Here is a 13,024-nt window from a genome sequence, read left to right on the forward strand (position 1 = left end):
TGTGTTTAGGTCAACATCCATTTCTTAAACATAGAACAAAGCTGGATATCACACAAGACAAGGAAAGAAAGAGGAGTTGGGGGACAGAGACTAATAATATGCTGTCTATTGCCTCCAGGAACATGTATTCTATTTGTATAAACCACTAAATTATAAGGTACAGAACTTAGCCACTATAAAAAAAATCCAAGATAACAGAAGGTAGAGGACGAAACAATGGATGCTAAAGCAGGAATGGCCAGAGAGAAGAGGAGGGAAATTACAAGGTTTCATGAAGAAGGTGAAGTAATGGACACTGTAACAAAGAAAACAGCACACCAAAGACATGGAGCAAAATAGAAAAGCTAAGAAGAGAATAGAAGTGTAGATTGGGCTGGATGTTGTTGGCTGATGCCTGTAATCCTACCTACTCAGGAGGCTGAGACCTGAGATTCTCCGTTTGAAACCACTGAGGCAAGAAAGTCCATGAGTCTCCTATTTCCTATTAACAGCCAAAAAAGTTGAGCTATGGCTCAAGTGGTAGAGCACCAACCTTGCACAAAAATGCTAAGGGACAGTACCCAGGCTCTGAGTTCAAGCCGCAGCACCATCACACACACACACACACACACTTATATGCACATGCACACACATGCACAATAATAAGTTTGGGGTCAGATGATGAAGAACCTTGAACATCAGCAGACAGGCAGTGGGGAGCTATCAAAGGCTTTCTAATAAGGGAATCAAGTGCCCTCTGCCAGCCCAAAACAACCAAGCTACTTCTAAAAGAAAAAGAAAGTATATTCTTATGTAAACCACTATATTAGAGACTAAATCAGCTCAGCCTGACTTTAAAGTAACAAAAATGGCCTCATCTTAAAATGAGAAACCTGAAGCTTAGAGAAAGCCAGTGACTTAACCTGCATCTTATTATTAGTGATCTGTGGTAGAATGGGGACCAGACAAGAAAATTTAGGCCTTGGACATTCTACTGTCCTGAAAGAGAGGTGACCATGATGTGAATGATGATGGTGATGATGGTATAAAGTTAATAATGGGTATTCTTTGCTTTAGGTAAGATAGTCTTCAGAGGTCTTACTTTTACATCTCCTCTTCTTTACATTTGCTAATTTTAATCTAAAGATCCAGAACAGATTATCTGTGTAATCTCTTTAATCAATTATCTGTAGGTGATAACTTCCCAGCAACTTAATTAGCAAAGTTGTTTCTCAGACAGTACTGCGGCTGCATCTAAAAGTCACCTCAGAGAGACAGAAGAATTCATTAAAAAAAAATCACTAATGTCTTCAAGGTTTAAAGATGTAAAATGTTGGAGAATGAGAAAAGCCACACACAATGACTCTTGCTGTCCAGGTTTGTCACACTCTGTGTCCGGGGAAGGACTCACCATTGCTGAAGCTCAAGTTTAATTAACATGCTTATTCTGTGCTGCTACTTCCATCCTAACAAATTAAATGTTTAAACAGCCAGTGCAAACATTTAGATCTGAGTCAAAATTGTTTGCACTCTGCCAGTTTAGGCATTTAATTTATTATAATCCTTTCCATAATACAGGCCTTGAAAGTCATTTTTTTGCACTGAAAAAATATCGTTAGTATTTCAACTGGTGATATTGAATCTGAGACTATCAGAGTGTGATGTGAGAGCTAATTTGGACTGTAGACAAGGGCAATAAATGAGACAATCAACGAATCCTCATCTATCCTGACTTTCCCAATTGGCCAGGTGATAACAATGACAGGTGTCCACCCAGGAACTGTGCTGACCCCATAAATCTCTGCTCCCGAAAGAAGCTGTGGCAGGGTAAAGCCGGGATCCTGCAAGACTCTCAAACATTTCATCTTAAGAGTCTTTCCCTGGATCCTGACCTCTTCCTCCCTGCAGATATTTTTTCGGAATATAGAATTCTGCTAGCTCTCAACAATTCTCCTTTCCTGGGGCTAAAGAAAGTGAAAGTGCACTGGTAAGAAAAAAAACAGTAACAAAAGCTCCATTGAAGCGATGCTGACGGTGCTGATAGAGAGCTGAGGCGAGCAGCCAAAGAAGCTAGAGGGACAGATGCCCCAGAGGAATGACCCTCTGTGGCCCCAGGGAACCACAAGGTGGCAGCGATAGTCTTCTGTGCCTGCCCATTAGTATTACCACCACCACCCCAGCACCCTGAACCCCAAATACCTCATTCCTCTACACCAACTCCCAGAACAAGCAGATGGATGGATATACCCGATTCAAAGGACTGATGCTTTCACATTTTCAGTAAGAAATGCTTTTTTGTTGTGAAGAACAGGAAAAGTGGAAAATGGCTGGAAATCTCACTATCATTTGGGGGGGGTGGTTTGAAGAAATGGATTGTGTTGAACCCAAGAGAATAATATTAAAGACTCTATTTAAGCAAATTCATTAAATTCCCACTTCCTCATACAAAAAAATGAGGTGTTGGCTTCTTTTAGCTTTTTAGTTTCTTGCAATGACCCTGCCAGGAAGAGAAGAATGGTTCAAATGCATCAACCAAAGAGAGGGTGGGTTTTCAGAGCCAGCAATTGTTTTGTTGCTGTGTGCTAATCAAGGTCACCTGAAACCAAAGATTCATTCTCTCTCCCTCTCTCTCTCTCCCTCTCCCTCCTTCCCTCTCTCTCCCTCCCTCTCTCTCCCTCCCTCACTCTCTCTCTCTCCCCCTGCCTCTTCTTCTCCCCCTCCCTCTCTACCTCTCTCCCTCTCTACTTGACTCTCTCTCTCAATCTCCCTCTATCTCTCTTCCCCCACCCCCACCCCCTCAGGCTTCCATTTTCTGCTTGGAAATCATTCAAGGTCTTCCACAAAGCATTCCAGATTGTTTATACCTTAAGATTGAATTACCCAGAGTCGAGCTCAGTCAGATTTCATAATGAAGCTATACCTACCCCAAAATTGGCTGATGGGAGAAGGGAGGAAATAGTTGAATTCAGCCAATTTGTTATTTCTCAAAGCAATCAACTCAAATCAATGCAGCTTTGTTTGTTTATCCAAATGGTGTGGGTCATTGAGACACATGAGAAGGTTTTCTGCTAGAGCCAATTCTAGAAACTACCCATTCAAAAGAGTGCCACTAAATAAGAATGGATGTGAGCACCCTCTTCACACATTTACTTTTTAATGTCAAGAGGGTACACTGAGGAATAAAAGACAAAATCTTTTTTTAATGAATATCTGTGCTGAGGCATTTTTAAAGCATTTTTATGCCTATGGGTTATAATTAAATGAAATACTAGTTAAATCTTTGAGCCATTTTTTAAAGTTAATCATAATTAGCATTATGGCAGCACGTTAAGTGCGTCATGTCCATTCTTAGTACAACCCTACAAAGAAGGAACTGATATTTCTCCCATCTTACAGATTCAGAAACAGGTTTAGGAAGATGCTGTCACATGCCCAAGGTCACTTAGGTGGAAAGTAGATATGCATGCTTAAGTGCAAAGTCTCAGCTCCTCAAAACAGTTTTATCCAGCTCTAATTCTGATGTTAATTTTTGCATAACCCTCAAGGATGAACCTATTTTTTTAACTGGCACCTGGGAGTTAACTATTTACTGATCTTTAAAATTTTTAGTGGAAAGACCAGATTCCTTTTGGAGGAAAGGACATCAGGAGTAAGTTCAGGTCCCTGTCTGCCTCCATACTGTTTGCACGACATGGCTGCTGGTTCCAGACTCCACTTCAAATTAATCACTCAAGGAAATCCACTCCCCTTAAAGTAAAGGAAACAACTCCAGCGGCCCCAGCCACTGTTTACATGCTTTTCCTCTTAACATTCAATAGAGCTAGGGAATGGCCAACTTTTCCTCTTACTATTGATCTTGAGGACTGCTGAGAAGATATACAACTCCAACAATGAACTTGAAGACCATTAAGAATATATGCAATAGTGGGAGAACAACAAAAGAGGGGTAACAATGTTGGACAAGAAATGCACTCATTACCTGATTCATGTAACTGTCACCCTTCTGTACAGCATCTTTACAATAAATTTTTTTTAACTTTTAAAAAAGAACATACACAAGTCTTGAGCCAGATGGAATTCTCCAAGTCCTGTCCTCTGCCTCCAGAGGAATTATATAAATAAACTGAATATAAACTCATAAAGCATAAATAAATAACTCACAATGCACAAAATAGTTATCACCATTGCTAACATTTTTTAAACACTGACTAGAATACAAAAGGGATTTTCTGCGTCAATTCCTTTGACATCAGAGAAGACTGATGCTGAGGTAGATGACACAAAACCATAAAACTAGGCAGCGGTAGAGCCATGATTTGAATCCATTGTGCTCTGAATTTTATTTGTTCTTGTCCCATCTCCCCAGCCTTGGCTGGTGAGGAAAAATCAGGGACAGGCACCGTGAATCTTGAATCTTGAGTGTTCCCCCAAAGATTCACATTCTAAAGACTTGGTCCCCAGATTGTTGCTATTGGAACCTTAAGGAGATGGTACAAATCAGGAAGTTCTTGGGTCACTTGAAGGACATTGTGGGACCTTTATCCTTTCCTTTTCCTCTTCCTGGCCATGAGGTGCACAATTTTGCTCTAGCATGAAGTCTTGCTTGCCATAGGCCCAAAACACTGGAGCCAGTTGATTATGGACTGGAATGTCCAGAAGTGTGAGACAAAAGAAATAATTTCAGTTTGAAGTTTATTTCCTCGGATATTTTATTATAGTGACAGAAATCTGACTTACACCCTTACAATAGAAGATTCATGGGCAAAAGTGTCATAATGGTGGTTATCACTCCCTGACTTGCCTCTGCCTCAAGAGGCAGCATTTCTTTGGATGAGTCTCCCACCTGTCCAGGTTTGGGTTTCCTCATCCTCAAAATTCTGTAAGAACTCCTTGTTTACTCTGAAATTCAGGAATACTGATTTCAAAGAGGATAGTGAAGCAGAAAAATGAAAAATAGCAAGTTGAGAAACCAACAGACCAGTCAGTGGCTGTGATGGTCCCATTTCTTCTCCAGGGACTCAGCACCCACCCGGAACTTTGTCTTCTGTCCTCCACATTATGCATTCTACATCAGACCTCTATTTTATCTTCAGCATGTTAGTATTTTACAGTTATATTTTGCCAGTTATCTCTTCTATTAACCCGGGCACTCTGTAAAATGACTTGTCATTAATAACGTGAGCAGGCTTTTTCAGTTTAGACAGCCAAGAAGATATGGAATTGAAGGAACTGCATTATCTAATGCATTTTCAAAGAGATTTGTTTGGAGAGAGCGTTTGTTAGAAATACCTAAGCAGAGAACATCAAATCCTTGACATAGTATGTATTAAAAATATTGCTTAAAAGACTTCTAGGGATTAAAATCTACCAGCATGCATTGCTTCAAATTTTCTGACAAAATTTGAGCAGCAACCATATTAGAATCGTATAAGTAACATTCACAAATGCCAGCACCCAAATCACAATGCCCCGTCTATTGAATGTGGAGTTGCAGGTATTTTTGTTCAGGGCTGTATTTTTGCTTTATTGTTTCGTCTTCTTGCTTGCCTTTATAAAGACTAGCAGAGAGTTTCAGAATTGGGAAGGACCTGACAGATTATTCCCAACCTTTCTGTTATACAGAGGAGGAAATTGGGCTCTGGTTCAGTAATGTCCCCAAGGTCATCCACCAGCATGCACAGCTTGACTCCTTGGCCCTCACTTTCTCCATTGTGCTAACTGTCATGTTCACAAATGAGCTGAACCAGAAAAAAGAAATCTCTGGGGATCCTATCATTAATCAAATATCTCTGAGCCTAGAGATGGATGTGCCACAGTGTCAATCAGAGCCCCAGAAAGGGGTAAAGAGACCAGAAATAAAGAACTTCTACAGGCTATGGGGAGCATTTGTTAACTAACACCCCAGGGGAAGATTAACTGGAGGGTGAAAATCAGAAACAGAGATTTACAGGGAATGGCATCTTAAAGACACTGGAAGGCCCCTGACTGGCAATATAATGGGAAAAGGATAGGATATAGGGTCGTGGCAGTCTTGAGTGTGACTCCCAACTCTATCTCTGTCTGTGACATTAGATAACTATCTCCTTTCACCCTCTGAGCCTTGGTGCCTCCATTGCAAACTGAGACATCATTGTCATTATGTGTGCAATGTGAGTGCATTTCTTTTCTTTTCTTTTTTTTTTGGGGGGGGGTCTGGTCATGGGGCCTGAATTCTAGGCCTGAACTCTGTCCCTCAGCTCTTCAGCTCAAGGCTAGCACTCTACCACCTGAGCCACAGCGCCACTTCCGGCTTTTTTTTCTTTTTGCTTATGTGGTGCTGAGGAATCGAACCCAGGGCCTCATGCATGCAAGGCAAGTGCTCTACCACTGAGCCACCTTCCCAGCCCTGTGAGTATATTTCAATATTGTGGCTTCCATGTGTAAGTCCTTGTAACGCAGTCAGCAGCTGGACAACCAACCATAATGTGCTTCTTGCTTACTTGCTTGCTTGCTTTGTGTGTGTGTGTGCCAGTCCTGGAGATGGATAGTGCCTGGGTACTATCCCTGAGCATTTGTACTCAAGGCTAGAGTTCTACCACTGTGAGCCACAGCTCTACTTCCAGCTTATTTGGGGGATGGAGAGAACTTAATTGGAAATAAGAGTCTCACAGACTTTCCTGCCCTGGCTAGCTTCAAACAGAGTAGCTAGCACTCCTAGTGTGAGCCACAAGTGCCCAGTAATATGTCTTCTCTCTAAGGATATAAACAGCTAACTCTGACTCAGGTTAACAGAACCTGGGCTTGGATTTCCACAAGCAGAAGTGGCCACAACCTGGACCCTCAGTCCAACATTTTTGTGCCACCAACAATCTGCTTGCTCCATCTACCTTTACTTAAGTCAATTCAAGCACAACCCAAGCCAAGGAAAACACTGCTGTACTGGAATATAGGTCCAGGATTCACAGAAGGCATGCACTCAGTAGGCCCCCACCAATCAGTGGCAGTGCTGTGGGTGTGAAGGGATAGGCAAGTTAAGGAACTAAGTTTGGAAAGTAAGCAAAAGACAACTGCTATTCCCCAGGCATGCACCCTCTGAGACCCTGCAAAAACCTCAGTTTAACACACAGGACCCACAGGCTTTTAAGGGCATATCTGTTGTCAACATGACTATAACACATACTGGATCAACTCTGAAACCTACAGACTGCAAATGCAGAGCAGGTATAGAAGAAAAGAATAAGGAGGGGAACCACCTAAGGCACAGATAAAGACTTACAAACAAATGTGGTAACCCCAGGTTTATTGTCACAGAAAGCTCATCTCTCCAAGAGTGGAAAAGCTGCAGTCCAAGCTAACCACCCTATAGACTGCACTACCTCCCTGAGCCTCAGTTTATCTTCCTAGTTCGTCTTCATTCTTCGCTCACAGCTTGGTGCTTGACCTCTTGAACCATGCCTCCAGTTATCTTTCAGCTCTAACTTCAGAAGTTTCCCTGGTTCAAACTGGAAAGGAACATGTAAGCAGAAAGTAAACAAATAATAAGTTATCCTAAAATATTAATCAATTGTGCTTTTCTTCTTTTTCTGACTCATTTTTTTTCATCCATCTGAGGCATTCATGAAATCTCAGGGATAATTAAGCCTCCTTTAGTAATAGCACAAAAGGAAAACACTTTTTTTTTAACTTTCAAAACCAGCTTTCAGAGCTCAGGCTAAAACCCCAAGGTATGTAGAGGAGGGTTTGACATTATGGATGATTTGTCTTTGCTTACCACCTTCTCTAAGAAATGACTATATTTATTCCTTATTATTCAGTGTCCCCACCAGAATGTGAACTCCATGTAGACAAGAGTTCTTATTTTAGTCACTGAGATAGACTACTCATCTAAAGAATGCCTAGCAAGTGCTCAGTAAACACTTTCAAATGCATAAGTGAATGAACACCATCCCCACCACGGTGTGGATGTCTTAGCAGTCACTATTGGGTAACTGTCAATCAGTAGCTGTGCAGGGATTGTCCATCAGGGAGGAAGCTATCTGGGCCTAAAGACTTTCTGAGCCCCAGCAGAACTTGTAACCCTGTGGGTATGCCCCCTTTTAACTGCTTGAGAGGCTTCATAATCATGAGCCTCACTCAGGGACCCAAGGTCTGATTGTGACATTTTGCCCTATTATTTTATGTAACAAAACCTTATTGAATGTGAAAATGAATAGAACTCAAGCCTTGGAGAATTTTTTTTGAGGGGGGTCCAGTCATGGGGCCTAACTCTGGACTTGGGCGCTGTCCCTCAGCTCTGAAGAGCTCAAGGCTAGCACTCTACCACTTGAGCCACAGTGCCACTTCCAGCTTTTTTTTCTGCTTATGTGGTGCTTAGGAATCGAACCCAGGGCCTCGAGCATGCAAAGCACTCGACCACTGAGCCACCTTCCCAGCCCTTGGAGAAATTTTAAACTAAGTCTATCCCCACTATGTTAAGAACACTTGCAAACCAAAAAAAAAAAAATGCAGAAAACTCAATAGAAGAAAAAAGACAAGCACTTCATAGTATTTTGAATAATCTTAACCTTTATTCCTAAGTCCTCATGTTGTATGACCCAAGCAATGCCTAGGTACATACCCAGAAGAAGGGCATCTATATGCTCATCAACAACATGAACTAGAATCTTACACAGCACTGTTTGGAAAACAAAACTAAAAATTATTTAAATATTCATTGGCCGAAGATTCATACAATAAAATACAAAAGCATGACCAAAACCAAAAAAAATAACAGACACACAAAAGCACATACTATATAATTTTTTGAGTAAATTGCAAAAGCAGATGAAAGAAGTAATATGTGCTGGCAAAGGCAAGCTGGTGGCTGTTCTCATGAGGGCAGTAACTGGAAGGAAACCTGGGACGAGGGAGGAAGTTTTAGATGCTGGCAATGCTCTTTGTGACTCGAATGTTATCTCTATGTAGGTTACATTTGTGAAAAGTCAGCCAGGATGATATCCATACCATATGTACTATTTTGGAAGTCTACTATACTTGGGAGTTGTTGTTTGGTCAGTTGTGGGGCCTGAACTCTGGGCCTGGGCGCTGTCCCTCAGCTCTTCAGCTCAAGGCTAGTGCTCTACCGCTTGAGCCACAGCTTCACTTCCGACTTTTTCTGCTTATGTGGTGCTGAGGAATTGAACCTAGGGCCTCAGGCATGCAAGGCAAGAACTCTACCACTGAGCCACCTTATCCCAGCCTCTACTTGGGAGCTTTTAACAAATAGAATCAAGGTATGGTACCTTCTTATGAGGGACCCAGACACATGAGCCACTCACTTAGGAGAAGGAAGTAGGTGAAAACAGAAAAGAAGGGGAGAAAATGTTTTCTAATTTGGGGGAGATGCAGTTCTGAAAGGAAACTTGTCTTTAGGAGAAAAAAGTTGAATAGATGAATAGAGAACCATCTAGGCATAGAGGTGTGTGCAAAGGCCAGAAACACAATACAAAATATGATGCATCTGAGAGCTGAGAGAAAGGCTAAAAAGCCAGAATTTGTGAGGGAAGGGAAAGGAGGAGCCTACTGTCTTTCCTTCTCCATTCCTGATACTCAGTTTCCAAACTCATAAGACACGCTAGCTTTCTTGCAACTGACTTTGTCAGAACTACAATGCCTTCACAAGTATTGAAATTTTTATTACACTGTCAGAGACATTAAGAAGATATTGTACTCTAGAATTCTCTTAGAGATTCATTAAAATGCTTTGGTATAACATTCTGTAATTCTAAAACTTTTTGAATGCAATGTTTTCCAAAGTTAATTGGAGAATCTTTTCACTTTCTTGTGTTTTGTGTGCCAGTACTGGGGCTTGAACTCAGCACCTTTATCTTTTTTGCTCAAGGCTAGTGCTTTAACACTTGAGCCACAGCTCCACTTTCAGCTTTTTGCTGGTTAATTCGAGATAGGAAAGTCTCACAGACTTTCCTGCCTGGAGTGGCTTCAAACTGCGATCCTCACATCTCAACCTTCTGAGTAGCTAGGATGACAAGCATGAACCATTAACACCCAGTTTTGTTTCCTTTTTTAAAAAGTAAGTATATATTAATATGCCACCCAGTTATACCTATTGAGTTAAAGCAATGCCAGCTGCTACAACAAAGAAGTCTCAAAGTTTTAATGGCTTCCACAATGTAAGCTTAACTCCTTACTTGTCTGGTACTATTAGTACAATGGAAGTGTTCCTGATCAATTGGTGGCCTTGCATGTGATGACTTAGGGCCCAGGTTACTCCCATTTTGTGGCTTTCCTTGTTTGGGATTCAGAATCCTCAGCCTCCACATCAGCCAATGGAAAGACAGAATGGGAAAGCAGAGATGATCCTCAGCCTCCACACCAGCCAATGGAAAGACAGAAATGGGAAAGCAAAGTCACTTCTTCACCACCTTAAGGACTGACAAGAAATAGTCACCTGTAACAATTTACACACAAACAGAATATGTAGTCCTGACTGCACAACTATTCTATGTAGTAAAAAGAAAACACCAATTCTGGTGGACTATCTCTACTATACGGGGTCACTAAATATATTCCCTAAGCCATCTTTTGTTACACTCACTTTCCCTTCCCTACCGTCTCCTTCCCTCTCCCCACCCTCCCCACACAAAAAAAAATCTAATTAGAAAATTCTCAGCCTCTTCTAGAGCCCAGAAGAAAAAGTACCTATTCCATGAGGCCTTCTTTCACCTTGATCTCAATTCTATTCTCTGTGTGTCTAGAAGACTTTGTAGAGAGGTCATTAAAATGTGTGTATATCTCTGACTAAAAGAGGAACCCTGCATGGATCTCAAACACCCTAGTTTTCCAGTATAAAGGGCTACATTTGATAAATAGTCTCAATATAAGGAAAAGAGGTGAAGAAGAAAAGAAAGGGAAATAACCTATGAGGAAACATAGTAGGAAAAAGTAACCTCTGCCAATCGGGAACTCTGTGGTTAATGAGGGCAAACAGACTTTTCATAATTTTTCCTCAGCTTAGAAGCTCAAGAGTTAAGCAGATGCCTCTGTAGGCAATTCAGGCTCTCATCTTTTTCTCTGATTTTTTTTTATAAATGGCCTTTAGCAGGATGCAAATTAGCATCCCTTCGCTCTTTCCATCGCAGGATTGACACTAATGTAAACAATTGTCGAAATCCCCTATCTAGAAGACACCTGGGTTATTGTTTGGATCCTGATGTAATCAGTATGTACTTGATGGCATATAATTTTTTAAAACATAATTAAAATGAGTAAGAAAAATCTGGACAAGCTTTGCTACTATAAAATGAAATCTTCAACATGTAGGCTTACAATGTTTTTATTAATGTTCTGGGGATTAATATTACTCCCTGAGGGGGACTTCAGCCTTGGCTCTCCGCAAACCAGAGGAGTCACCTGACCAAGTGTGGGTACCAAAGAAGGTTCACATTCTTGTGCCCAGCATGACACAGCAGACGGCTGCCCCCCACTTTCAGGATTCTTGCTTTCGATTCAGCGTTTGGTTTGCACAGTTCAAGCCAGATTTGAACCCAGAACCATAGAGTAAACACTTACCAGGACTATACTGAGTACAAAAAGAGAAAATGCTCAGGTCCTATGAGTAGATTGATGGGCAGTTGGATTTCTGCATCACTCTGTTATGACTAGTAGGAAAGTAACTCAAGACCCTATCAGAGTAGCTCAAGTTGCAAAGTACACTGTATTTACACAGCATGAGGCCCTGAGTTCAAATCTTAGTACCAGCAAAGAAAAAAGAGACCCTGGTTCAGTCCTAACTTGTCTTTAAGACAGAAACCGAAACAAAGTGCTAAACCTTTTACCATCTCAGGGTGTCACAAACAGATAAATAAACAAATAAGCAAGTAAATAAAAGCAGAGGAGAGGGAATGTCCAGGTGTCCTGGCCCCCCTAAGGTCTGTGCCTTGCAAACAGGGATGCTACTCCACACTGATGTGCCCTAGGTTGCCCTTCTGGCTTCTTAGTGACCACCCATCCACACAAAAATGACCCATATGCATAAGAGCTGCCAAGAAACAGAGCCTGAGCTGACATAAGGTGCCACATCCTCAGAATGGAGATGTGTCTGGCCAGTGTCAGGAGGCCATTGATGATAGCCATGACCTTAATGTCTGAGCCCTCATTTCACATCTCTGTCAAACTTTAAACATGGCCATACCCCTAAAAGCCAGTTTGGTCTGTTGCTTGATGCCTTGTTTTTAGCAGTATTCCTTCCCAAAGCATGCCGGTTTCCTTGATAAGTGTTGCTAGCTCTTTATCGACATCATTTTAGAACAGGTTGCCAAGGCAACAGGATTCAGGAATGATTCTCATTACAGTACAGTCCCAACAAATGAATGTCTGCATTTACGTGATCTCAACCAATATTAGCTCTCCCCTCTCAGAGCTAGAACACCAACACTTACAGTGTGCAGCACACAATTCACCATGTAATTATATATTGTCTCCTAATAATTATACATTGTATTAGCGAACAATACAGTTGTAGACACCCCTGTCAACCCACATTAACACCTCATACACTAATAACTCTCCCCCTCCTTCCCTGATGGGCCAATCATGTACATTTGTAGAAATCATAAAAGAAGCTAAATATTCATAAGAATGTATTTGTAAGCCAAATCTACACTCTGACCTCCGAACACTGCCTCAGTTTCCAGCACGTGGAACCCCACTGGTTTCCAACACTGGACCAAAGTATTACTGCTTTGTTTTTCCCATTGGTTTTCCTGGTAGGATCTGCCATTGTGTGGTATCACGAGGGTTTGACAAAGACGTAGGGAGCCCATTCAAATGGGAACAAAATCCTACCTATTTTCTCAAACTATGGAACAGGAATGAAACCACAACATCAAAATAGTCTCCCACTACAGCTTGATGCTTCGTGTGGAATGCAGAACTATGAAATCCATGACCCTAGAGATAGCAGCCTGCTTTCCTTCTCCTCTAGCTTGTGAAAGGAATCCACAGTGACAGAGCCGAAAGGGAGAAACAAAAGTAATCTCAAATGTCTATTGTAACTCTTCTTTCTGTC

Source organism: Dipodomys ordii, unplaced genomic scaffold, assembly GCF_000151885.1.
Source record: "Dipodomys ordii isolate 6190 unplaced genomic scaffold, Dord_2.0 Scaffold1, whole genome shotgun sequence".
In the NCBI taxonomy this organism is placed as follows: Eukaryota; Metazoa; Chordata; class Mammalia; order Rodentia; family Heteromyidae; genus Dipodomys; species Dipodomys ordii.